A 25,588-nucleotide genomic window follows, 5' to 3' on the forward strand; every position below is an offset into this window, starting at 1 on the left:
TATTCAGCCCAAATCATATGCTCACATTTCAAAACCAATAGAATGTTAACCTCGTAGTGGAAGAGTGTGATATATTAATTGTCTACGTCTTCCTAGGCCCCTTGGATCAGCTGCCACAGAGGATCTGGAGGAGGCCAAGTCATACTTTTCCCCTGGGTTAGAGCCAGACATATATGGTGCTGCACTGTCAAGTTGGAAGGAAAGACATAGCTTCGTATATTACAGAACTGTATGTGTCATTAGAAAAAGATGCCAGAATGCTTTATTTAAAACTTTGTTTTCTCAGGTTCTGTTACCCAAGTGTATCTTGGCATAGACAACTTCAGATTCAAAAATTCCAAGACATACAGCCGAGTTTCACATACAGCCGAGGCTATTACATTTGGTTGTCCGCCACTAACACCTTTCTCCTTTCTTGCTCACTGAGGAGGGAACTGATGACTGAGTTTCCACTAAAAAATGTCACAGTCTTCTTGCAAACCACAGTGTGTGCTCCTGACAGGCTCACCTGCCTGCTCCAAAATGAGAAACACTGAGGAGTGGAGTGGGACCACTGGACTTCTTAGATAAGGCCATTAGAATCAATCACTTGCCATTCCAGGAAGAACTTTCAGAAGAACGATCTAGAAGGCTGCTCTGATAAACTTGCCAAATTGCTCATACTTGGCTTAAAAACCATGGACTCTTCAGAGGCGTATCTTTCCTCTACAGAGCAATTGAGGCTATATCTGTAGGAGCTGAGTAAACTCACTTTCTGTCTTGGAAGTTTTCAGGATGAAGAGGAGCTCTCATGTCAGTGTCAAGTGTCAGCTGACAACCAGTCATCTTCATGTGCAATCAGCCATGCTGAAGTGAAGGTAACTCCAAGAAGATGCAGCCTCTGCAAAGAGCTCTTGTGGTTCCTTGTGCTGCCTGGCAGTTGGGCAGAGAGGTAACCAGACCTTGGTTATTTCTCCCCATGGACTCTCATAGGGGAACTTCTTTATTTAAGTGTAAAAGTTTGGTTGTCCATTGGGTTTGCCATACACTTGAACTTGTCTGGGAATACAGTTCTAAGGGAGCAGACCAAGTGTGGTCCCCCTATAATGATTCCAGCCCCTGCCAATTATCTGAGCTAGTGGACACAGACTAGACTGGCCTGAGTCCAGCTGCCTGTCCCCAGCAATGTTACCTTGTTTGTACAGTTACATTACCTAAGCCTTTCATTGTTTCTGCAAGCAATATTGGGATTTAATTTGAGCCCTTTAGGCATATGGGTAAGAATTTAGCTATAAAATACGGAGAATAAGAAAGGTGGTGTCTGACAATCGGTGACCCTGGAAAATCACTAGAACAAGAGAGGCCATGTGGTTCTCACAGCTGCTTAAAACCTCCCCACCTAAGCGAGCCAGGTGTGGGGTGCACGCCTGGAATTCAAGCAGGACTGTAAGTTCAAAGCCACCTAGATTGCACAAGGAGATCCTAGTGTTCTTCAAAACACAAAGCAAGACATGGTGAGAGGCTGGAGTTAAGGGCACGTTCTGCTCTTGCACAGGACCCAAGTTTGGTTTCTAGCACTCATGTCCAGCATCTCATGACTGTTGTAACTCCAGCTCCAGGGTATCTAATGTGTCTGGTCTCCAAGGGCACCTATACTCAAACATGCATGCATGTGAGCACACATACTTAAAATAATAAAAATAAATACATAAAAAAACAGAGAAAAAGACAAAAAGATCCTGCTAACTGACCCTAAGTGACTATTGTTCAAAGAGCAATAAAATGGAGTGGTTCCTACAAGGTGATGCATGATGATGGGGGAGGGGTTGCTAAAAAGCTGTTGCCAGGTCTAGTGGTACCATGTGAGTGTTTTACCTACGTCACTGGATCACTTTTTTCCCCCACAGGCAGCTGATGTACTAGAAGAAAAGCATGTCTGAGCAAGGAAATATTCACAGTGCAGATGCCCAGCATAGCTCCCATGACTGTAGGTAAGCCATCTTTATTCTTAGAGCAAAGCACTGACCACCACTGGCTGTTCGTGCCTAGCATAGAGTCTCTTTGAACATCTATGCTGCTAATTATGGCTGACCCTTTTGTATCTCCCACTCTAGGCAGGTCATTGAAAGAGGGAAGTAAGGACCTGGTAAATTCCATGACAAGCATTCTGGAACTCTGGAAGGAAATCAGGAGGCCAGGGCTTTAAATAGGAAAGCTAAGACCAGAGCTGGCTCCACCTGCTATTAGGGAAAGGAAGACACTAGCCATGATGGCCGTGATGTCTTTTTTCTCCAGCAGTTCAGCTGGAGGAAACAGCACTGCTGGCCCCCAATCCTAGAGCTGGGAGGAGCTGGTGTTCTTTAGCTGTGCCCTTACAATAACTTCTTGGTACCCGTCTCTCTGTCCGTGGCTACAGAAACGTCAGCGTCTACATTTGTTTGAAATATGTGAATGCAGTGTTTTAGATGAGTTGGCCCACGTTTATGTCCCAGTTATTATGTAGCTATGTGTGATAGGAACCTTGTATTTGTATTAATGTTTACTCTGCTATAAATGCCAGCCCTCCTCCAGACTCTATGATTGCTGAATACATGGGATCATTGTTTTCATTTATCACCTGAGCACACGAATTCTTAGACAATAAATAATAAAATCTAAACCTGTGGTTGGTCTCCACAATTAATATGGAGAAGAAAAGAAATACTCTGTGGTGCTTGCCAAAATATAGATTCCTGGGCCACATTTTCAGAAGTCCTGAGTTAGTGGGTCTGGGAGGAACTGAGAACTCTAAGCTGCTCGTTTGTACCAGAGGCAATCGTGATAACATGGCAGTAACTATCCTAAACACACCCCAATACAAGACCCCATTATTCAAATGCCTGTCTCTCAGCTGGACTTTGCCTACCCCATCTTCAAACTTAGTGAAATGGACTTTGAGCTCCAGCTATGGATCCCCGTTGTCACCATCCCTCACAGCTCAAGAATAAACAGTCCCCCCTCCCCCCCAAACACACACACACAAGACAGAAAGATCCCTGTCTTTGCCATGGCTTTAACATTTCATCACTTGGCACTAAGGTTGGTACCCTAGATGCTTCTCCATATAGAATGAATGCATGCACAATCGTTATTTCTTCTGACAAATGTCTTCTAGTTCTAAAACAGGAATCCAAACCTACTTGTCCTTAGGCAAAGACTCCCCTAGAGGTGGGGAGCCACACCTCTTAGATAGTGCAAATCACTCTTTGTCTGTAGTAGATGGGTACTGAAATTTTCTTGGGGTGTGGCAGGATCGAAAGGTTCAGGCTCCAGATGGCCTCCCCGGATCCTCAACTGGGGGAGGGCTTCTTTTCTTTACATCAGTTCATTCTTCTTTCAAAAATTCTTGGGTTTGCCCTGTTGCTTTGATTTTCAGTGTCTCCACCTGTTTTGTGGGATCAAGGTTTCCTTAGTTCTCTGGCTCCTAAGCCTTGGGATCGGCCATAAATACCCTCCCACTCACCAACTCCTGAAGCAAGCCACAATCCTTTAATCCTTTTGAAGATGGAAACAGCTGGAAGCAGGCTGACTGTAGAGCGAGCAAATGGAGACCAGGGGCTATTAAGTCTCCTGGGCTATTTTGTTCCATCAGGCATTTGGCCACATAATTGTGGCTGGTGCTTTCTGGATGTCCTGAATTCTGGGAAGCCCCTCCCAGGTCCACCTTCTCAAATGCCAGGGCTTATCCTGGGGTTCTCTTCCTTACCCCCAAAGACCTTCTTCCTCCTATTTTATTTTGATATTGGTTTTATTTCATCCATCCTCCTCAGGAGAGAAGGAAACTGGAAAGATATTAATGATAGACCTCCAAGTACTACAAGAAAGCTTCCAGCAGAAATAGACTGTCCCTTCCAGAGTCAGCCTTTTGTTTTAAACAAGCAGAAGGTGGCTTGCTCTCCCTTCCAGGGACAAGGGCTGCTAGGGAAGGATATGAGGGCTGGGGGCTGGGGCAGGAGAGAAATGGCTGACAATGACCCAAGACAGAACATCCTCAGGAAGCTCCATGCTGCTCAGATTGCTTTCCTTCCTCCTACTTTGGCTTCGAATGCCGTCACAGCCAGCACCTCTGAGTTCATATCCCTGCCTGTGCTTGAGGAGGCTGTTTATCTGATGCAAGGGCTCACCTTGGGCCTAGATGTAAACTTGTATCTTCCAGGAGCCAGGGCAGCCTCAGAGGCAGCATTTGAAAGCATTAGGATCTGTGACCTCCTCATATGACCCCTGCCAGCGGCAGTTTCGGTGCTTATGTAATGATCATTTTCAGGATTAAGTGGGCTAATCCATATATACTAAAAACCAGTGCTTCCCACATATGGACACTTTAGGCTCTACCCTGATAACTCATCCTATTGCTTTGTTTCCATCAGCCTGGTCTCCTTGTTCACTTCTTAGTTCCCTAAAGAACTAAGTTTAATTCAAATCTTAACTCACCCCATGCAGTCAAAAGCAAAGGATTTCAACCCACTTTGATCCCTTCAGATAAACTAAAATGTAAATCAAGTCATACATAGATGATTGATGAGAATATGATTAGTAATATCATAAATTTGACTTTTTTCTAGGTCACAGGATCAGAATTTGACTGTCAGTAACTAGGGAAGACAATCTGAAGACCGTCTTTGCCACTGTGAACAGCATGTTTTACAAAAGAAAACTCTTCTGTCTGCAGGGTAAGCATCTTAGGGAAGCAGAGGCTAGCCTTGGTGGCTTTCACATAGTGGCCAGAGCTCTTACCGGCACCACCGTACCCTACCTTCATCACTGCCCAAGTCCTCCCACCAGCTCTGCTGTCCAGAGCACTTGGCCAGCTCAACAGCTAAACAGGGCTCTTGGGGTTATTCTTCCAGGAACCAAGCTTGTTTTTTGCACGGCTCTCGTTGCATAAGCTTTATACTTGTGAACGGCCTGCTCCAGCCTTATTTTTGCTCATTTACAGAGCATTGAAACACTTGGCTTTCTTTTTTTTAAAGAAGTCTTTAAGCAGAGATAGTTGAATAATCATTAAGATTTGAAGATATATTGTACTGCACCTACATTGTCTCTTATTGTTTAGTCTTAATGCTGCAAAGGAAACCTAGGCACTCATTTGTTTGGAGATCAGGGCTCTGATAACCTTTCACCACGGGCAGCATTGAACCATGAGTACATCTTTTATAGGAAAAATTGATGACCCCATATAGACTTCAGATGCTCAGCTACACATTTTTGTTACTGGGCTTTTCATCACTGTAACTTATGCCTGAGGCTCTCAGCTTATGAAGACATCAGGCTGTTTTGGTTCCCAGTCTTGGCTATTTCAGTCCATCAAGTGGTCAGCCAGCCCCACCGGGCCTGTGGCAAAGCAGAGAGATTATCACAGTGGTGGGAGATGTGGTAGACCCTGTAGCCAGAAAGAGAATAAACAATCAGGTTCTCATAATCCACTTTAGGATACCACCCAATAACCTAGCTTCTTCAGGGTCTACCTCTGAAGGTTAACTCCCTCCCGATCCCTTGCATTAAACATACAGGCTTTCAACAGACATAAATGATAGTGATGTTGATACTCTGCCGTTTTGTTCTTATGGCCTGTCTGTTCAGCCCCTAGCTCTTTCTGTGCCCCTGTGACTGCTTCTCAGCGTGACACATCACGCCAAGAAAGAAAAAGTTATATTCCTTGATTAGGAATCGATGATAGAATATTAAACCATGACTTTTAAAAACTGACTTAGATGCTCACTTGTTCTGAGAATTCACACATAAAATCTACCTTACCTTAGACTTTATTCTGCTCAAATGGTGACATATAAGAAACAAAATAAAACAACAACATAAAAAATACCCCAGTTGGCATTTGTGTAGAAGATTATTATGAAATAAGGACATTATTTTGAAATTTTAGAATATTATTATTTAATACAGATTGAACAAATCCTTGTTACAGCAGCTATTATACACTGTGTTCTCTCTCCACACACTCATTTCACAGATAAATTCTGAATATATTTTATGATATATATGACAAATAAGAGTAAAAACTGATTAGCTAATGTTGTAAAAATGCTATGTGCCAAATAATTGTCCGAGTGTTTCAGCAGTATTCGCTCCTTAGCTCTCAAATCTTCTCCAGGAAGATTGGTAATCTTGCTGTGTTCATTTTAAAGAAGTACCGTTATTAACTACCACTGTGTGTGGCCACACGAGTGGAGGTCAGAGGACAATGCTTCGGGCTGTTCTCCTTTACCAGGGGAGGCACTGGGCTTCTGCCATAAGCACTTAACACACTGAGCCATCTTGCCAGCTCAATTTTTTTAATAACTCTTCTTAGTGCATGGCTGTGTTTGTAGTATGCCTGTGTGTTTGTGTGCCCATATGTGTGTGGGTGCATGTGTGTGCACATGTAGGCCAGTGGCAGACCTTGGGTGTCTTCCCTGATCCTCTCCATTCTGTTAAGTGAGGCAGGGTCTCTCACTTGAACTCAAAGCTTGCCTCTCTGGCTAGTCTAGGTATCCAGCCTGGTCCTTCCGGGACAGTCTAGCTCTGCCTCTCCAGCACTGAGATCGCAGGCAGCCCCAACAGTTGACCTGTGCTTACATGTGTCCTAGGGATCTGAACTCTGGTTTTCACACTTGTTTGGCAAGTATTTTACCCATTAAGCCATCTCCCCGTCCTTCATTCAGTTTTCAGCAAAGGAAACTGAGGTACCAGGATGCTAATCGGCTGAAGGTTGCACTGTTGGTTTGTAGTGGAGGGGGGACTGAAGGCCAAACATGTGACTCAGTTCGTGGACAGCCATTTTGCTCTCTCGATACCATGTTCTCTTACAGAGGAAGGAACATCTCCATTTTATAGTAAGGATCTGGGCCTCAGAGGGACTAACAACTTTGTCCCAAATTGTGAATGTTAAATGGCAAAGCAGCTCAAACTAAAAATGGGCATTTGACCTGGTGAGCCCCTCCCAAATTCTATATCTATTTTTGTCTAGGCTCCAAAATCCTATTACACCCTTTGACTCTGGAATATATTTGAAGATTCTATTAGAAAAACCTCAGTAACTTCTATTTGTTTTACAGTTGAATATTTATCATTTATTTCTGAATTGCATTTAGAAAGAGGATCATCTAATTTACACCAGAACCCTTTTTACTGAAGACCCAAGTCTAGGGGACTTCTCAAAGTCCTCAAATGTGTAAGCACTTTTCTTTGATTTCTATTTTAAAGTTCTAATGGAATGAACATGGCAGAAGACTGGCAATTTTTGACAGCTTTGAGATTTCTCCCAACTTCTCTTTTAACATTCCCCAGGGAAGATCAAACAATTAAAAATGGAAAGGAAAGCTAAGATCAAATGCAAGAGAACAGCCTGACTCACCAGCACCTGTGCCAGTCAAAGACTTGAACCGAGGAGCACACTGTTTAAATTAAGTCATGGCTCCCAATCCTCAACCAGATCAGGACAAATGTGCCGGAAGGAGAAAGGGCCTGCTGCTGACTCACCCATTCTGTAATTGTGATACACCAGGGCAGAGCAATTCAGGAAAACAGATGCATTTCCCCAACTTCTGAACTAGTAAAGGCAGATTCTGAGTTCTACCCTGACAGCAGCTCCTGTTTTGTGTTTGACAATTTCCTCAGCTCTTCACCCTGGCCACAATGAGGAGGGTAAGGGTGGAGCTTATTGGAGAAACAAGTCAGTAGCTTCTTCTGGAAGAACTGTTTTCAGAAAAAAGAGACATCTGGTTATGGAAGGAAAACGGACCAAATGTAACCCTTCAGGGTAGGAAGTCTGCCCTAGATAGACGCTTCACTCAGGCATAAGTTGAATTGGATTCCTTATGAGTTTTAATTAAACTCCTGGATAAAAGGCCAACACCCAGGTCCCCTTCCTGGGACAGGGCCTCCATCGGATGTACAACGAACCCTTTTCTGTCTTGTTTGGAGAAGCCGGTGAAAGTGTGCCCTCAAATTGGTGGTGACGTTTAGCCAGTGAGCAGCACCAGGCAAGAAGTCACTTGCTTCAAGCTGGGACAAGGCTGTAGCAGAGGTCACTGTGGTGAGACTAGACTAGACTATTTCATGGTTGAAGCTGAAAACATATCCAGCTCTTTTCATGCTATATCCCCAATTCCTTGGGGGAATTTTTTGTATAAGCACCAGCCCTCCACATCACAATAAAATACCCCCGAACTCTGGTTGCTTTACAGAAGTCCAGCCTAAGAGAATATATTGAACGAAAGACTTGTCTTTTCTCTTGTTTTATAATTTTCAAATTAGATTCCAGAAAGTACCGGGCCAGAGGGTTCCATGTTGCTATGCATTCCCAGGTTTTCTTTAGGGGTCAGTCCAACTGCACAGCTTCCAGCAGCGATGGGAACATACAACACAAGCAGCCCCAGAAGCCATCGTTAGTGTGACCTCAAGCCACTGCAGCACTTCTCTGAGTACCATGAATCCCTACACCAGCCAAGTATGTCCTTGTGCTTGTCTCCGAGTCACACAGCTCTCTCATTTCCATTGGGTTTCCAATCTGCCAGGTTTCCAGAAGTTTCAACACCACAAGATTGATCTCAATGTGTGTGAGGGTTTTTAGTTCCGTGCAAGACAATTCCAAGTTTGAAAACTGGGCAGAGTCGGGACTGTTTTCCTGTGCAGAAAGGCTAACATAAAGCAGATGTGGGTCTCTTTCTCCAATCTGGATTATTTGTCAAGGAATGTTAACTCTTCACACACACACACACACACACACACACACACACACACACACACACACACACGAAGGCAAAAATAACAGGCATTAAACTTACTCTTCATGTCCTCTTATTAATAAAAACAAATGTCCTGAATAAACAGACTAAGAATAACACGGACAAACGACCTGTTGGCCACAATCCCCTGCTTCCTGGCAAAGTTTGCTTGCTCTCTTTATCTCGCTTCCTTCTTCTCTTTCTCACCCACCAAGCACTTGAAGGTCCTTGTTGTGTCTTTGCTTATTCCTCCCTTATACCCATCTTCGATGCTTTTTGTTTTTTCCGGAGCTGGGGATCGAACCCAGGGCCTTGCGCCTGCTAGGCAAGCGCTCTACCGCTGAGCTAAATCCCCAACCTTATTTATTTAGTTTTCTTTCTTTTTTTTTTCCGATGCTTTTTTTTAAAAGGTAACTATCCAGGGTGGCTTGAGAAATGGAGACAGGAGGGGTTTAATACAGACATAGACTGAGAAACTTCTAAATAATAAATAAGCAAAAGCCAATGGTTTGGAGTAGTTTTTCTAGATCTTTTTGTTCCACTTGGGAGTGTGAGACTCTTCAAGGTTCCTCACAAATCAAATATGGCAGCACTGATGTTCTGAAGAAGAACATTCAGGATTGGCACAACAGATGTCACCATGGATTTTCCCCACAACCTATAATCATAGCTTGTTTGTCAGAGATCTTGACTTTGAAAGTTTAGAGAGATAAAAAAGTATAGTGTATATATCTAACCTCTGTTAAGGCTTTTAATTACTTGCCAATATCTAAAACTGAAATATTTAGCATCAAACCTCTAAATTATTCTTCATTGCACTTTTTATTGCATATTAACCAGACATATTAATAGATTCAATGTTGTATTGCACACATGCATACATGATGCAAATAGCAAATCCATCCACTTTTATTTCCTCTATCCTCATACTACATCTGTTACTTTATTCCTAATCACCTTTTAAGTCAACCTTCTATATTTGTTTACATAGGTCGTTTTGACATATGAAAGAGAATGCTATCATTTTGTTTTTGGTCTTGGTCTGGCTTAGTCTACTAAAAACAATGTCCTCCAGTTCCAACCATTTTGCTGAAAATGACAGGACTTCTATTTCTTTTTATTTGCAGACCATCTTATAAAAAAGACTGTGTGAGCTTGTGAGTGTGTGTGAGTGTGCATACATATAAATGCAGTGAATTTCCTTGGAGAATGAAAGAAGGCATTGGATCCCAGAAGCTTGAGTCACACATTGTTGTGAGCTGCCATGTGGGTGCTGGGAACTCTTGAGTCCTCTGGGAGAGCGGCAAGTGCTCTTAACCACTGAGCCATGTCTGGCTCCAGAGAGTTCAATTTCTTTATGGCCAAATAGTGCAATACTGTGCTTACAGGCAACAGTTTTTTACGCATTCGTCTCTTAAGATCACCTAAGGCAATTCCATATCCCAGCTACTGTGAATAGTACGATAACAAACAAGGATTTAGGCTGTCTCTTTGGTGTTCTGATTTCATTTTCTTTGACTGTATACTGTGTTCCTTCAAGAGATTTGTCAACTATTCATTTGACCGAGTTAATATCTAGAATACAAAGGATTCAATGGGACACCTCCATGGAATATAAAAAGAACATAAAAACACTTTAAAGTGAAAAAACAAAAAAATAGGCAACCCAATTTAAAGACATATAAAGGACTTGAGTAGACACTTATTAAAAGAAGAAATATAAAGACCTGAAAATACAAGAAAAAAATCTCAATAGCATTGACCATTAGAAAAATAGAAATTAAAACTACAGTGAGGTCTCATTGGGCTCTAGTTAGTATGGGGACCATTAAAAATGCTGTAGATGCAGAGGAAGACTGTAATTTGTTGAAGCCCCTGACGCTCTGTTGCCATTAACCCCAGACATCTTTACCTCTTTGTTTCTTGGTGCTCTTCTTTCCTAGGTATCTCTTCCCTTGTCTGGGACTCTCCTCCTCCATGCCTTCTTCAATCCACTCCTCTCCAGAGAACAGCCTCTTCAGCCTAGTATTGTTCCAGTGTCACCCCTGCTCTTCTTGGCTGTACAGTCACCGCTACCAAGGTAAAATTGACTTTTCTATGACATGCATGTGTTCATATATAAAAGTCAGATGCCTGACAAATGCTGAGAGACTGCCAGGGATGCTCTGAGTGGTTTTCTTTATAGAGTGGTCACGGCCAGCATGGTTTGTGAGAAATGCTGGGTTAAGGTTGAGTAAGGAGCCATGGGTTCCTAGAGAGGCTATCCCATTATAAGTAGGTTTTCTGGAAGATATGGTTTACTTGGTTTGAGATAGGAACGATAGGGGGGAAATTAGCTCATCTAATAAGTTAAGGACAATATTTTCGGCAAGAAAGTGGTATCTGAGAGGCATGGGAGCATTGTCACACAGCTTATTCATGGATAGCAATCAGGTCAGTGCTGGCACAGGAAAATATGCTTGCTAAATAGTAATTAAAAGTAAGAGAAGCAGCATTCTAAGAGCCTCCATCCTTTAAAACCTTGATTCCTTCAATGCTAGTTAAATATCACACCTGAAGTTAATACAAACAATTGTATTTTAGAAGTAAGGCCCAACTATTACCCTGAGATATGTGTTATGGTTATATATAAAGGGCCTCTGTTCCACAAGGCCCATACATTAAAAGTTTGGTCTCCAGCTGCTGGATTAAGTCACTGAGAAATGACTGTAAGGGCACTGATTCCACCAGTTGTTTAGTCAATTGGCGAGTTCAAGCTGAATGGATTTTTTTCCCTCCATCTTTATTAAATTGGGTATTTCTTATTTATATTTTGATTGTTATTCCCTTTCCCTGTTTCCAGGCCAACATTCCCCTAACCTCTCCTCCTCCCCTTCTATATGGGTGTTCCCCTCCCAATCCTACCCCCATTACCGCCCTCCCCCCAACAATCCCGTTCACTGGGGGTTCAATCTTGGCAGGACCAAGGGCTTCCCCTTCTACTGGTGCTCTTACTAGGCTATTAATTGCTACCTATGAGGTTGGAGCTCAGGGTCAGTCCATGTATAGTCTTTGGGTAGTGGCTTAGTCCCTGGAAGCTCTGGTTGCTTGGCATTGCTGTTCATATAGGGTCTCAAGCTCTTCCAGTCCTTTCTCTGAATCTTTCAATGGGGGTCCATTCTCAGTTCCGTGGTTTGCTACTGGCATTCACCTATGTATTTACTGTATTCTGGCTGTGTCTTTCAGGAGAGATCTACATCCAGTTCCTGTAGGCCTGCACTTCTTTGCTTCATCCATCTTATCTAGTTTGGTGGCTGTATATGTAGGGCCACATGTGAGGCAGGCTCTAAATGAGCGTTCCTTCAGCCTCTGTTCTAAACTTTGCCTCCCTATTCCCTACCAAGGGTATTCTTGTTCCCCTTTTAAAGAAGGAATGAAGCATTCGCATTTTGGTCATCCTTCTTGAGTTTCAAGTGTTCTGTGCATCTAGGGTAATTCAAGCATTTGGGCTCATAGCCACTTATGAATGAGTGCATACCATGTGTGTTTTTCTGTGATTGGGTTCCCTCACTCAGGATGGTATTTTCCAGTTCCACCCATTTGCATATGAATTTCATAAAGTCATTGTTTTTGATAGCTGAATTATATTCCATTGTGTAGATGGACCACATTTTCTGTATCCATTCCTCTGTCGAAGGGCATCTGGGTTCTTTCCAGCTTCTGGCTACTATAAATAAAGCTTCTATGAACATAGTGGAGCACGTGTCTTTGTTAGATGTTGGGGCATCTTTTGGGTATATGCCCAAGAGAGGTACAGCTGGATCCTCAGGTAGTTCAATGTCCAATTTTCTGAGGAACCTCCAGACTGATTTCCAGAATGGTTTTACCAGTCTGCAATCCCACCAACAATGGAGGAGTGTTCCTCTTTCTCCACAATCTCGCCAGCATTTGTTGTCACATGAGTTTTTGATCTTAGCCATTCTCACTGGTGTGAGGTGAAATCTCAGGGTTGTTTTGATTTGCATTTCCCTTATGACTAAAGATGTTGAACATTTCTTTAGGTGCTTCTTAGCCATTCGGCATTCCTCAGCTGTGAATTCTTTGTTTAGCTCTGAACCCCATTTTTAATAGGGGTATTTGTCTCCCTGTGGTCTAACTTCTTGAGTTCTTTGTATATTTTGGATATGAGCCCTCTATCAGTTGGATTGGTAAAGATCTTTTCCCAATCTGTTGGTTGCCATTTTGTCCTAACAACAGTGTCCTTTGCCTTACAGAAGCTTTGCAGTTTTATGAGATCCCATTTGTCGATTCTTGAACTTAGAGCATAAGTCATTGGTGTTTTGTTCAGGAAGTTTTCTCCAGTGCCCATGTGTTTGAGATTCTTCCCCACTTTTTCTTCTATTAGTTTGAGTGTATCTGGTTTGATGTGGAGGTCCTTGATCCACTTGGACTTAAGCTTTGTACAGGATGATAAGAATGGATCAATCTGCATTTTTCTACATGCTGACCTCCAGTTGAACAAGCACCATTTGCTGAAAATGCTATCTTTTTTCCATTTGATGGTTTTGGCTCCTTTGTCAAAAATCAAGTGACCATAGGTGTGTGGGTTCATTTCTGGGTCTTCAGTTCTATTCCACTGGTCTATCTGCCTGTCTCTGTACCAATACCATACAGTTTTTTTTGTTTTGTTTTGTTTTGTTTTTATCACTATTGCTCTGTAATACTGCTTGAGTTCAGGGATAGTGATTTCCCCCTGAAGTCCTTTTATTGTTGAGGATAGTTTTAACTATCCTGGGTTTTTTTATTCCAGATGAATTTCAAATTGTTCTAACTCTCTGAAAAATTGGATTGGTATTTTGATGGGGATTGCATTGAATCTGTAGATCGCTTTTGATAAAATGGCCATTTTTACTATATTAATCCTGCCAATCCATGAGCTTGGGAGATCTTTCCGTCTTCTGAGGTCTTCTTCAATTTCTTTCTTCAGAGGCTTGACGTTATTGTACAGATCTTTCACTTGCTTGGTTAAAGTCACACTGAGGTATTTTATATTATTTGGGACTATTATGAAGGGTGTCGTTTCCCTAATTTCTTTCTCGGCTTGTTTCTCTTTTGTGTAGAGGAAGGCTACTGATTTATTTGAGATAATTTTATACCCAGCCACTTTGCTGAAGGTGTTTATCAGGTTTAGTAGTTCTCTGGTGGAACTTTTGGGATCACTTAAATATACTATCATATCATCTGCAAATGGTGATATTTTGACTTCTTCCTTTCCAATCTGTATCCCTTTGATCTCCTTTTGTTGTCTGATTGCTCTGGCTAGGACTTTGAGAACTATATTGAATAAGTAGGAAGAGAGTGGGCAGCCTTGTCTGCCCCGCCTTCTCTCAGGACTTTGTGCACAGGGGGCCCAGATGGCGCTAGGCATTTTCCTCTAGAGTCAGAAATGTGGGCAGCGAGTAGTCTCCTCTGGCTTCCCAGGCATGTCTGTCCCTCTAAAGGTATAGCTCTCCCTCCCCCTGAATGGATTTTTAGGGGATTTTGATTCATTGGTCCCTGGGACCATGTATCTTGCTCTGATTCCTTTCTGTCTGTCTTTCTTCTTCCAGTCCCCCATGAGATACGCTACTTTGTACCACCATACACACCCCACCACAACATTCTGCCTCATCATGGCCCAACATCAAGGAACCAAGTGGCCTTCAAAACCATGAACCAAATAAGTCTTTTCTCTTTTAAAGCATCAATATCTGTCAGAGCAATAAAAATCCCAAGTGTCACTCATCATCTGAACATTTTGTAAGGTGTTATTATGTACATGCTCAGCCTGTGACGTGTCTTTCTTTGGGAATCAGAGGCAAGCAGAGACTGTGGAGTAATAATACAAGATAGGGCATTTGCTTGCTTTTCTAGAGTATCCATTCCATATTGCGTCTTTTCTTTCTTATCCAGAAATATAAAAGTAAGAGGAACAGTTTGCAAATGGAGCCAGTAAGCATCAGGAAAGATTGGACAAGACTTACTCATTTACCTTTGATGAAATAAGAACTATTTCACCCAAAACGTTTCAGAGTTGTTTTGTGGAAGTTGCAACTTAATCAAATCTGATTCCCCCAAATCTCTTCCTGGCAACTGTTCCACAAGTATAAAATATGAGCAAAAAAATCTCTTTTCAAACTCCCTAACAGAATTGTCTGCAACAGTGAATCTACTACTGAAATCTATTTTGTAAGCAGACTATGATATTTTTACATTTTCCCCCTGAAAACAGTTTCAGAAACTAAGTCAGAAAGAGAAGGATACAGTTTAGTACTAGTATATCTTCCTTGTAGCTAGATTTTAGCTACAACCACCTGAAATATACATAGTATACTATTCATCTTTTAAGATTCCAACTATTATCAGCCAAGCATAGCAGGCACTGATGGAAAACATTTATCTTGAAAATCTGAGATAATTTCTGGTTTCCTTGGTATTCTGAAATTGAAGTCTCCAGATTCTTTAGTCAAATATTCTTTCCTTTTGCCTGTTTGGTTTTGTTAGTTTATTTTTCTTCCTGGTACTGGGATTGAACCAAGGGCCTCATGTGTGCTAGGTAAGTGTCCTACCACTGAGCTATAAACACAGCCCCTAACATCCCTTCTTTTGATGTGATCATGAACAGATTCTACTATTCAGGTAGAATAAAAGATTTTTGTTGTTTACACTCACATCTACAGTGTGTTGGTCTGGTACTGCTATGTGCTCAAATGCTAAAACACTGTATCCCAAGACACGACAATCGTATAAACATTGCCTCCCAGTTATCCCTGATTAATTAATAAAGATGCCTACAGCCTGGGCTGGGCAGAAGAGAGTCAGCAGAGTGAAGGATCCCAGGCTTGGGGGCTCAGTCAAGGACCACGAGAGGGAGAGGGAGAGGGAGGGAGGGAGGGAGATCCACAGCAGGAGTAGGTGGATCATGAATGCATGACAACGAGGTCTGGTCTGTTGGAGTAGCAGTGGCCCAGGGGGAACATGACAAGTGGTATCTCGGGGTTATTGACAGAGAAGTAGACAAAATAGCACAGAGGGTTGATAGCTGCCCAGCTCCAGTGCTTTATGGTGTATAAATATAATGGTTTTACGTCTTTTATTTGGGAATTAAATGACCTCAGGTGAGGTAGAAATCCCCAAATACTATTTACCAGAGCACATATCCTCTTGGGGTATGGCAAGGCTTCTACTGGACTTCCCACGAAGCACCTTCAGGAGGCTGTGAGTAGTTCTCACAGAGAGGTGGACAAGGTTTTGGATACTTAGCAGAAAATAACTGATCTTGTTTGTCCTGCCAAATTCCTTGCTGTGAATTTCATGTTGCTGGAACACGATTAAATGCACATTCTTATTGATTTTCCCTCATTTGTTCAGAAGAATTTTGAAAGGGCTTCAAAGATATTAGTTTTGGTCGTAGCCTTGAAGGCTTGAGAAAACAGCTGTTTCTTTCACTTCACCTTTAACCACAAGTCATGCACAGACACAGGGACAGCAATAAGGTCTTAGGGGCAGTCACACTGCATGAAAGCAGTAGTTCTAAAGTAGAACACTTTGATCTCTGGAAAAACTTAGTGTGATAACATCAAATGAGACATCTCATGGCTGACCATAGGATCCAAGAGGAAACAGGTCTGGATTCGCTTCTTAGTTGCCCCTCAGATAAATCTTTGGCAGCAAGCAGAGGGTACGGTTTCCTCAGAAGTTCCCTGGGGTTGTAAAGATTTGTTCTCCAGTGATTACAAAACCATGGGTTAAAGAGTACAGCTCAGGGTAGTGTACTCGCCTAGCGTGTTCAATCCCTAAACCACCAAAATGAATAAACACAAAGGCTCTATACAAACCTTTTCATCCATTAAAGTTTCTCCTTTACATTGTTTTTTACTATAATTTTATGTGTATGAGTATTTTGCCTGCATGTATATCTGTGCATCACATGCATGCCTGGTGCCTATGGAGGCCAGAAAGGAGTGCTGGATTCCCTAGAACTGGAGTTAGAGATAATGTGAGTTGCCAAGTATGTGCTGGGAATCGAATCCGGTTCCTATGGAAGTGTAGTCAGGGATCTAAACCAACCACTGAACGAGCTATCTCTCCAACCCTAAAGTTTCTTATTAAATAGTTTCAATATTATTTTGTATGCTTTTTCAGAGAATTACTTCATATTGATGAGGATTGTAATGTCTAACTACTTAAAAATAATGTGTGAGCTGGATTCATTTATTACTAAGACAGCCTGCTCTGAGGAAGGTGAGCCTGTGTTGTTTGCTATATACCCAGACTTCATCTTCACACGTAGATATAAAGAGACTTGGGTTTCCGCTACCATCTTCCAGCTGCTGTGTCAGGGTTCCATCACTGAGATAGCTCATAAGGAGAGGGGGATGGTTTGGGCTCACTTTTTCTGTCTATGATCACTTGTCTCCATTGCCTTTGAGCTGGTGTGCACTACACTGTGGTGGGAGAGTGTGGCAGGGGAAGCGGTGGATCTTACAGCATTGGTGAGGCTAACAGAGAAGGGATGGCTAGAGTTCAGTAGCTCTTTCCAGAACCTGCCCACCAGGATCTGACTTCTTCTAATTGGACTCTATCTCTTAAAGGTTCTATCTACTACCCTTTGCCTCTCAACAGTACTACAGGCTGGGCACCAAGTCTTTGAGGGACATTTCTTCTCAAACCACAACAGTAACTATATAAAAGCCTGCCATGCTGGTTTTGAGGAGGAATGAAACAACGCTGATTATGTCAGTTGGTCCATGATTCCTTAGTTTCTCACTTTGTAGAGCGCAGTAAGCAGGATATCTGCTCAGCTTATATGTACAGGTTTAAAACATGCCAGCTTTTAACTAAACACTTACACAAGATTTGAAATACTTTTATGACTCTGTTAGGTCACTGTTGGCCTGAACTCCACTGTCAAACAGCAGCATGCATAAAGACAAAAGAATGACTCCTCCAGTCTGCATGTCCAACAAAATTACCTCTTTGGATATAAATCAAGTTATTCTTCATGTGCCAATGCACAGATACATTTATATTAGCATACACACAAAGAATTTTGTAAAATAGTGTTGTATATTTTCAGGCAATTTTTGCTTCATTTCCGAATCCATATTCAGATGTATAATTCATGTTCATGTGAAATAACACATAGATTATGATTCAACTTTTATTAGAACATATTAAAATTGGTCAAAATATTTTCTCATTGAGACAGGGTTTCACTGTGTAGCCTAAGATTACCTCAAACTTTCCATGTAGCTCAGGCTGCCCTCAAACTTGCAATCCTTCTCTGTCAGCCTACTAAAAAATGGAACTATAGGCAAGTGTACCCATACCCAACTGAGGAAGAAGCTCTATAATACTGTACTTTTGTCCATCAATATGGCATAAAGTTTTAATATACTTAGGTATTGTGTGCTTCAAAAAAGAGTTTTTTATAAGGATATTACATAATTTTAGGTGTACCCATTTTTTGATAGTTTTGCACTTGTTTTTGCTATTGTGGAGAGGAATTTTGTCTCCATTTATATTTAAGTAGTAAATGTGGCTATGGTAGATTATTACTGGTTCTTATTTATCTATTTTTCTTGGCAATATTAAAATCTATGCTTATTCAATGTGATCTGTACTATCAGGTTTTTATTATTGTAACAAAATCCTTGAGACAGCCTATGTATGAAGAAAAGACGTTTTTGTAGCTCTTGGTTTTGGAGCTGCAAGGGCCTGATGCTGGTAATGGCCAGTTCTCCTTGCTGTCACATAATGGTGAACAGCAATGGTCAGGGGGGATGTCACATCTTACGCAGCAAGCCAGGGCAGGTTGGTGGGGTCAGACTTGGGCTTTTACAACCCAAGAACTACCAAATGACCACACAAAACTCCCTTCCTCCTTGCCAGTGCCGAGTCCTAGTGATCTATAGGCCTCTGACAAGGTCTTCCCTCTTATTGGCCATCTCATCTCCCTGGGAACCAAGTTTCTAACACAAGAAACATTGGAGGTCAAATCACACACTAGGTATAACATTTTGCAGGTTTTTTTAAAAAAAAGTTTTTATTCTTTGTGAGTTTCGCATCATGCGTCCCAGTCCTACTCATCTTGTTCCTTCATGTCTAGCCCGTCCAAATAGTGTAAGACACCACACACACACACACACACACACACACACACACACACACACACACAGACACGTGTAGTAAAACATCTCTTCATAGAAGGTGTATGTCACAGAGTCCCACAGTACATCCCTCTGTCCATACATCTTCATTTGCGAGTGTCCATTGCAATGTGACACCATCAATGTTGGATCCTCATCAGGACTCCTCCCAGTTATTCTATTGTTACTTTGTGCCATGAGGATCCTGGAGCTCGGCTCAGCAGGATTAGCTCTTTCATGAGTCTATTTGCAGATGATGCAGATCTTAGGGCAGCCGACTCAGAGCCCTGGATCTGGGCACGGCCGGTAGCTGAGCGGGTCCTCCACACTACCTGGGCGAGCTCTCCAGCACTGTTTAGCTCAGGCAATGCTGCCAGCTGCAGGAGGCAGGGCCCACCCTCCTGCTCGCATGCCCTCGGGGCTGACTCACCTGCACCCATGCCTCCAGAGCCAGATCCACTGTGCTGCCCAGTCAAAGCATGGAGCCCACTTTCCCAAGTGCTGCAGCCTGTGAGGGTCTAGGCCAACTCTCCTGTTTGTGTAGCCTAGGACTGGCTCACCAGTGCCTTTGCCATGAAGGTCATCTCTACTGTGTTGCCCAGGTGAGGTACAGGGTCTGCTTTCCTGAGTGCACAGCCAATGAGGGGCCACTCTCATGCCCTTGGGGTCAGCTCTCCCAACTACCACAGGTGTTGAGGGAGAAAGGGAAACAGGTATCACCCTTGAAGCCATGTCACCTCCTGGCAGGGCCAGCTCTCCCACACTCTTACTCTCGTGGCTGATTCACCCCTGCCCTTCCTTCAGGGCAAGCCCTACTGTGCTGCCCAACTGAGGTAAGGGGCCCAAATCTCCAAGTACTGCAGTGACTCCAAGGCCAACTCTCCCTGTAACTTTAATTTTTTTAAATGCCTATTTTTCATGATAGTTCTTAAATGGTTTAATCTCTTTTTAGCCCACTACCCACCAGAGGTAGTAGGAAAGAAAGGATACAGGGGAACTGGGCCTGTTTAGAAAGGTTTTTTTTTTTTTTTTTTTTTTTTTTTTGGACTAACTCTCATCTGTGCTGTTTACACGTTAGCCACGGCAGCTCGATCCACTCACACTTTATGGATACACCAGTAGTCCCATTCAGTAGAGTTAGGATAGCATCAGCAGTGGTGACACTAACAGAGACACCCAGGCTTCAGCCTTGGCACAAATTAGAAAGAAGGGCCAAGAGGGACACCAAGAAAAGTTCTCAGCTCTGCTTCTCTCAGAGAAGTGAAGATTAGCAAAGACTCAAGACCCACAAGCATTGCACAGCTAGCTCTATAAGCAAGCCAAGCCCTGTCTCTCTCACCGTCAGTTGAGTCCTTTTTATACTCTCTCCAAATATCACATATCCTCCACATGTCTTGCCTCAACACATGCATCTGTCTCAGTTGACATCGCTCTGCCAATCAGCCTGAGTCCATGGAAGTGGTAAGAAACTGGAGCGCACCACCAGATGTTTTTTGGTGCATTTCTCTCTACACGATGTAAGGTGGACCAATACACGTGTGTTGTGGTAGAAGAATCCTTAGCGAAGAATCCATGATGTGTCCTTTCACATGCTTGCTTTAGCCTTTCTCTTGTCTGTTTCAGTTGAATGTTCCTTTATGTGTTTACCCCAGCAAAACACCATCCAACCAACTTTCCAAAGAACCCTTAAGTTTCTACCTCATCTCCCAACTGCCACAGTTGGCAAGAGTGTAGTGGGTAAGGCATCACTCCTGCACCCACGCCACCTCACAGCAGATGGGCAAATGAGTGACAGGGCCAGCTCTCCCAGCCTGGCTCACCTAAGTCTCTACAACCAGGGTCAGCTCTGCTGTGCTGTAGAGGTGAGTGGCAGGGTCTACTCTCCCAAGTGCTGCCATGGGTAAGAGATGTGACCAGCTCCCCAGGGCTGCAGCTAGTGAGGGAAGGGCCAGCTCTACACAGCCCCTGAACATCCACATGGTCCCCAACAGCTGTCCTGATCAGGGACACCCCATATTCTATCGTGGTAATATGAGTTACCCCTGCTGCTATGTAACTACGGACCCAGATATGGCCTTCAGTGGCAGCTCGGGCTGGGACCTCACCACAACCCCAAGGGTGGGTTTGGCCACTCACAGCAGGCTCCTCCTCTCCATCCTCGAGTCTCCAGTTCCATCTCTCTTCCTAAGGCTCAAGCTGCCCTGCTTCTCTTTCTCTCCCATATGACCACCACACTCTCTCACACTGTGGCAGCTCCTTCCCAGGCTGGCCACATGGCTGGTGGGTCTGTGGGTGACATAGCAGTCGGCAGTTAGAGAACTGTCGGTCTGTCTTCCTCCTCCCCAGCTGTGATGCCTGGATTTGATTTGACTTGGATTTTTATGTGTCCTTGGCATAAAACAGCTTTGGCCACATGCCAAGTATCAAGCCAGGATGAACAAGGGACTGCCATCTGCTCTGCCCATGACTGATATAAGAACATTCCACCAAGATGTCCCTTTGCCCATTGGTGGGGTTGGGGGTGAGCTTCCTTTCTCCATTTAGGCTGGTCACATGACTGAGAGGACACAAAATAACACAAAGCAGAAATTTCGGATTCAGTTGTTGGTTACACCGAGTCTCTGACATCAAAGTGTTCAGGTGAGGATCCCTCCCTCAGCCTAGTTTCTAGAATAACAGGAGCTGCAAAGCAGACTGGGGCTGAGCCCTGGCTCCCAACATGAAGAACCATGAAAACCTTCATAGCTTAGCTTACATTCAAGCTACCATGTAAGTTGCTGGATTAGGTACTACACATTGGTTGGAGACAAACCTCTATAGTCAGCAAAAGCCATAGCCAGATGTCATTGTCAGCATGTTTGAGCTGGTTCCCTGGCTCTCCATCTCCACAGTGACGATCTGACTGGGCCCATATGTAACCTGGACAAACTGTGGACAGCAGCAGTACGGTGGGCTTGGGATACCTATATTTCACAGCAAATTGCAAGCAAGCCTGTTCTTTGGCCCAGAGGTGAAGATAACCTCGTCCATCAAAATTGCTAACCTGAGTACATTTCAGGCAGGAAAGGATTAGGCTCTTAAATGTTTAGCACACCTAACAAAACCTACAGAAGAGTGGGAGACCTGTGGAGCATCAGTTCTCACGCCCTGTTAATAAGAATGAGTGTTTGCTCTGGTGAGCCACTGTAAAACTAGAGAATTTTAGTTATACATCAAAGTTGCAATCATGAATTTAAAAAAATCCACTGTCATTTATATTTTTAGCTTACATTTTGACACCTTCCCCAATTCCCTTAATTAAAAACAAAACAAAACAAACTAAACGAAACAAACAAATAAAAACAACAGAACAAAAGTAAGTGTTCTAATATATTTTGGGGGTGGGGGTTCTTTATCTTCTGCAAAAAGTGTGAACTGTGTATTGTTTTCCAGGATTTATGTTGTTATTGATTTATGGCCTTTTTTAAGTGGCTAAAATCTCCAACACTAATTTTGAGTGAGAGTAAATATTCCACTAACGAAGTCACTCTTTATTCTAAATGTATTTGACACTGTGCTGTGGTGTCTAGCTGAAGCTCTGAGAGTCACATGTTTTTGCACAGACATTTAGTTCTCTAGTTCATCTGTGTGCAGGTGTTACGGGGAGATCACAGGCTGGCTGCTGATTGTAAAAGAAGAGGAGAGGGGAGAGGAGACAAGGAGACGGGGAGGGGGATCTGCATGTATATATGTATGTACGTGTATTATAGTCTGTGGGTAATGGGCATACCAATCTATTTCCCAGAACTGCAAAGACAACTTGCAGAAGTTAATTCCTTGAACCAAATGCGGTGGTCTGCCCTCATAATCCCAACACCTGAGGAGCTAAGATAGAATGCACACAAGTTTGAGGCCAGCTTGGGATACACAGCAAGAACCCAAGTCATAGATAAGACTACTCATCCATGATAAGCAGATACCAGGAAGTTATGAGCTTTAGATCCTACACAGTTGGCTTATTGAAGGGGTTTGTTCAACGCTCCTTTTACCAGTTCTGAGATGCCTGTGAAGGGACAGAAGCACTACCTGCACCCATGTGTCAGCCCCTCATCCTGTGGTTTCAGGGCTGTGCTGCTTGCTACACAGCTTTCTTCAAACAAAAACAACACCTCAACTTTTTGTTATTTTGATTTTTGTTTGGCTGTTTTTTAAAATGGTGCACTTTTCACTGGAATTAAAAGCATAGATCAAAGGAAAAAATTCTGTCAAGAAAATATTGGAAAATTACTTCCAGCAGTTCCCAGGGTTAAAGTGGAACTTGACACTTTGGGTTGTGATATTCGGGCCGATCCAGCTTTGCTGTTTTGATCACTTTCTCACAGTTTGTAAGGATTACTGAGCTTCAGGAAGAGTACTGATAGAAAAGGGGGTGGAAGAAGACAAAACCGGAGTGCTGGAGAAATGTCAGCCACTGCCTGCATCCCACAGCCACAACTTTTCTGTTGTGAAAATAAGTCATTGCAGGTGTTCTTATCTTGATTTCTTGCTGAAGATTGCTCGTCATGTTCAGAGGTTACCAGAAATTGCAGTGCACTGAAGGCTCATTTATTTCTTACAAAATGGTGCTAACTAACCCCTGTCCTCTTAAACATAAAACAGCTGCTACCCTGGTAGCCTGCGAATCCTCACAGACAGAATCCTAGGCTCTCTGGGTGCTTGCATTACACAATTGGCGATAACAATCTGCCATCAGGGTGACAGGGAGGCCAAGTGTGCTTCAGTGCAAATATTTTCTCTATTTATATAAAAAGTTAAAACTTTATCTTGACAATAATGCATGATTGAATTTAAAAACCACTGAATTTTGGTGCCATTTCAAGCACCTTGACTTCCATTGCTGTCTCTGTCTGTCTCTGTCTCTGTCTGTCTCTGTCTCTGTCTCTGTCTGTCTCTGTCTCTGTCTCTGTCTCTGTCTGTCTCTGTCTCTGTCTCTCTCTCTCTCTGTGTGTGTGTGTGTGTGTGTGTGTGTGTGTGTGTGTGTAATTTAAATACTACTTCTGAGTTAGAGTAACTTGTTTACTGATAGACTAGCTGAGTGGTCCAAAGGAAATCCCTAAACACAGCAAGTTCAGAAAAAAAAAGCGCAGACTTTCAAATTGTATTAAATTTTACCAGTTCTTATTTTTGCAGTTAAAGTTTATAATGTCCTCATGTCTTATTTGTCAGGATGAGAATGATTCCAACTTTGCCTATGAATATTTCAGTGTCTGAGGTATATGAAGATAGGTATTTTACATGACCTTTCAATTTTCAAACAGACAATGCTTTAAAAAAATCTTACTTTCATATCACTGTATTACCAGAAAAAGATGGTTTTATTCTTCTTTCCCTTAAACTTTCTTGTAGAAAATCCACTCAGTTCCTAGAAAAATAAATTCATCTGTTTTTGACAATGCTAGTAGTTATTGTCCTGCTAAGGTAAGTCACTGAAAGAGAAAGCAGTGGATATTTCACGTTTTCCTAGGGTGAGCCCCACATCATCCCCAGAGAGATTTTCCAGAAGATCGGTTCTCATCCTGTGAAGTGTTTAGTCTTTGAAGAGAAAAATTATTCAAAGGAACCCTAGTGTTATAAATCACCAACTTGAATATTCCAATAAGTACAAATCTCATATTAAAATAGCCTCCCAAGGCTCCAAAGACAGAGTTTAAAGGCCTCATGTTGAATCGTAACATTCTATAATTATATAAATAAGCAGAAGTAAAAATAATTATTTAATTATTAAAAAGTTTTATCTGCAAGGAATAAAATTAAATGCCCCGTAATTCTTAATTAATACCTTTAGAATCCCATCCTCAGTCATGAGAATTAACTTTGCAGTTTAATTTGACATTTTACAGTGTGAAAAAGTGAGATAACAACAAGTCTCTTGGGAAGAAGAAGAAGACTCTAAGGCAATTCTACTTAATCCGGTCCTTCTTCATGGTGTTCCACTCTGTCCCTGAAGTTACTAGTGCTCCCCCCCAACCCCAGCACTCCCGTTTCCTCTTTCCATTTTTTATAAGCAGAACCAATTTTAAAGATCTACGGCTTGGATTTTATTTTGCCACAAAAAATGTACTTGGATTTGTTACTGGTCAATCTGAAAGTTCATAATTCAAAGCAAAAATGTTGACTATCAACAATACATAATATTTTAGATATGACACCATGAACTATATCTAGTATAAATTTATAAATGTTTATTCCTTATAATAATGGCCAGTTCATTTTCAAGTTTATTCCTTCATTCTTTCATTAACTCATTGGCTCATTCATTTTTCTTTTTTTTTATTCTTTTTTTTTTTCAGAGCTGGGGACTGAACCCAGGGCCTTGCGCTTGCTAGGCAAGTGCTCTACCACTGAGCTAAATCCCCAACCCCTCATTCATTTTTCTAAATTGTAATGGGATCTACTAGGTGTTGGGCATCCCTGCCTGGGCATCCTGACTAGCAGGAGGGCAGATGGGAAAAGGCTTCGAAGTTTCGATGCTTCTTAAATAAAGAGTCATATAGTGCTAGCTTAGAGTAGTAACACACACCTGTGATTCCAATATTCAGGTGACAGAGACTGAAGGATTGCCAAGTTCAAGCCTTGCCTGAGCCACAATAGGAAGGCCCTGTGATAAATAGAAACCTGGATTGTAACTGTGGAGCATGC

At 42.4% G+C, this 25,588-nt stretch overlaps 1 long non-coding RNA gene and 1 other non-coding gene across 2 annotated transcripts in view; both read right to left on the reverse strand.

Moving 5' to 3' along the window:
- Window positions 1-236: 236 nt before the first annotated feature.
- LOC108348574 (uncharacterized) overlaps window positions 237-25,588 on the reverse strand; it is a 62,994-nt gene continuing 37,642 nt past the window's right edge. The window contains exon 2 of the long non-coding RNA XR_015641725.1: window positions 237-5,398. This is a non-coding gene — a long non-coding RNA (uncharacterized LOC108348574). The remainder of the gene's footprint in view (window positions 5,399-25,588) is intronic.
- On the reverse strand, window positions 21,290-21,427 carry LOC120097983 (small nucleolar RNA SNORA48). The gene has a single exon (XR_015642063.1). It is a non-coding gene; the product is annotated as a small nucleolar RNA SNORA48 (small nucleolar RNA).

Source organism: Rattus norvegicus, chromosome 17 (genome assembly GCF_021556685.1).
Source record: "Rattus norvegicus strain SHRSP/BbbUtx chromosome 17, alternate assembly SHRSP_T2T, whole genome shotgun sequence".
In the NCBI taxonomy this organism is placed as follows: domain Eukaryota; kingdom Metazoa; phylum Chordata; class Mammalia; order Rodentia; family Muridae; genus Rattus; species Rattus norvegicus.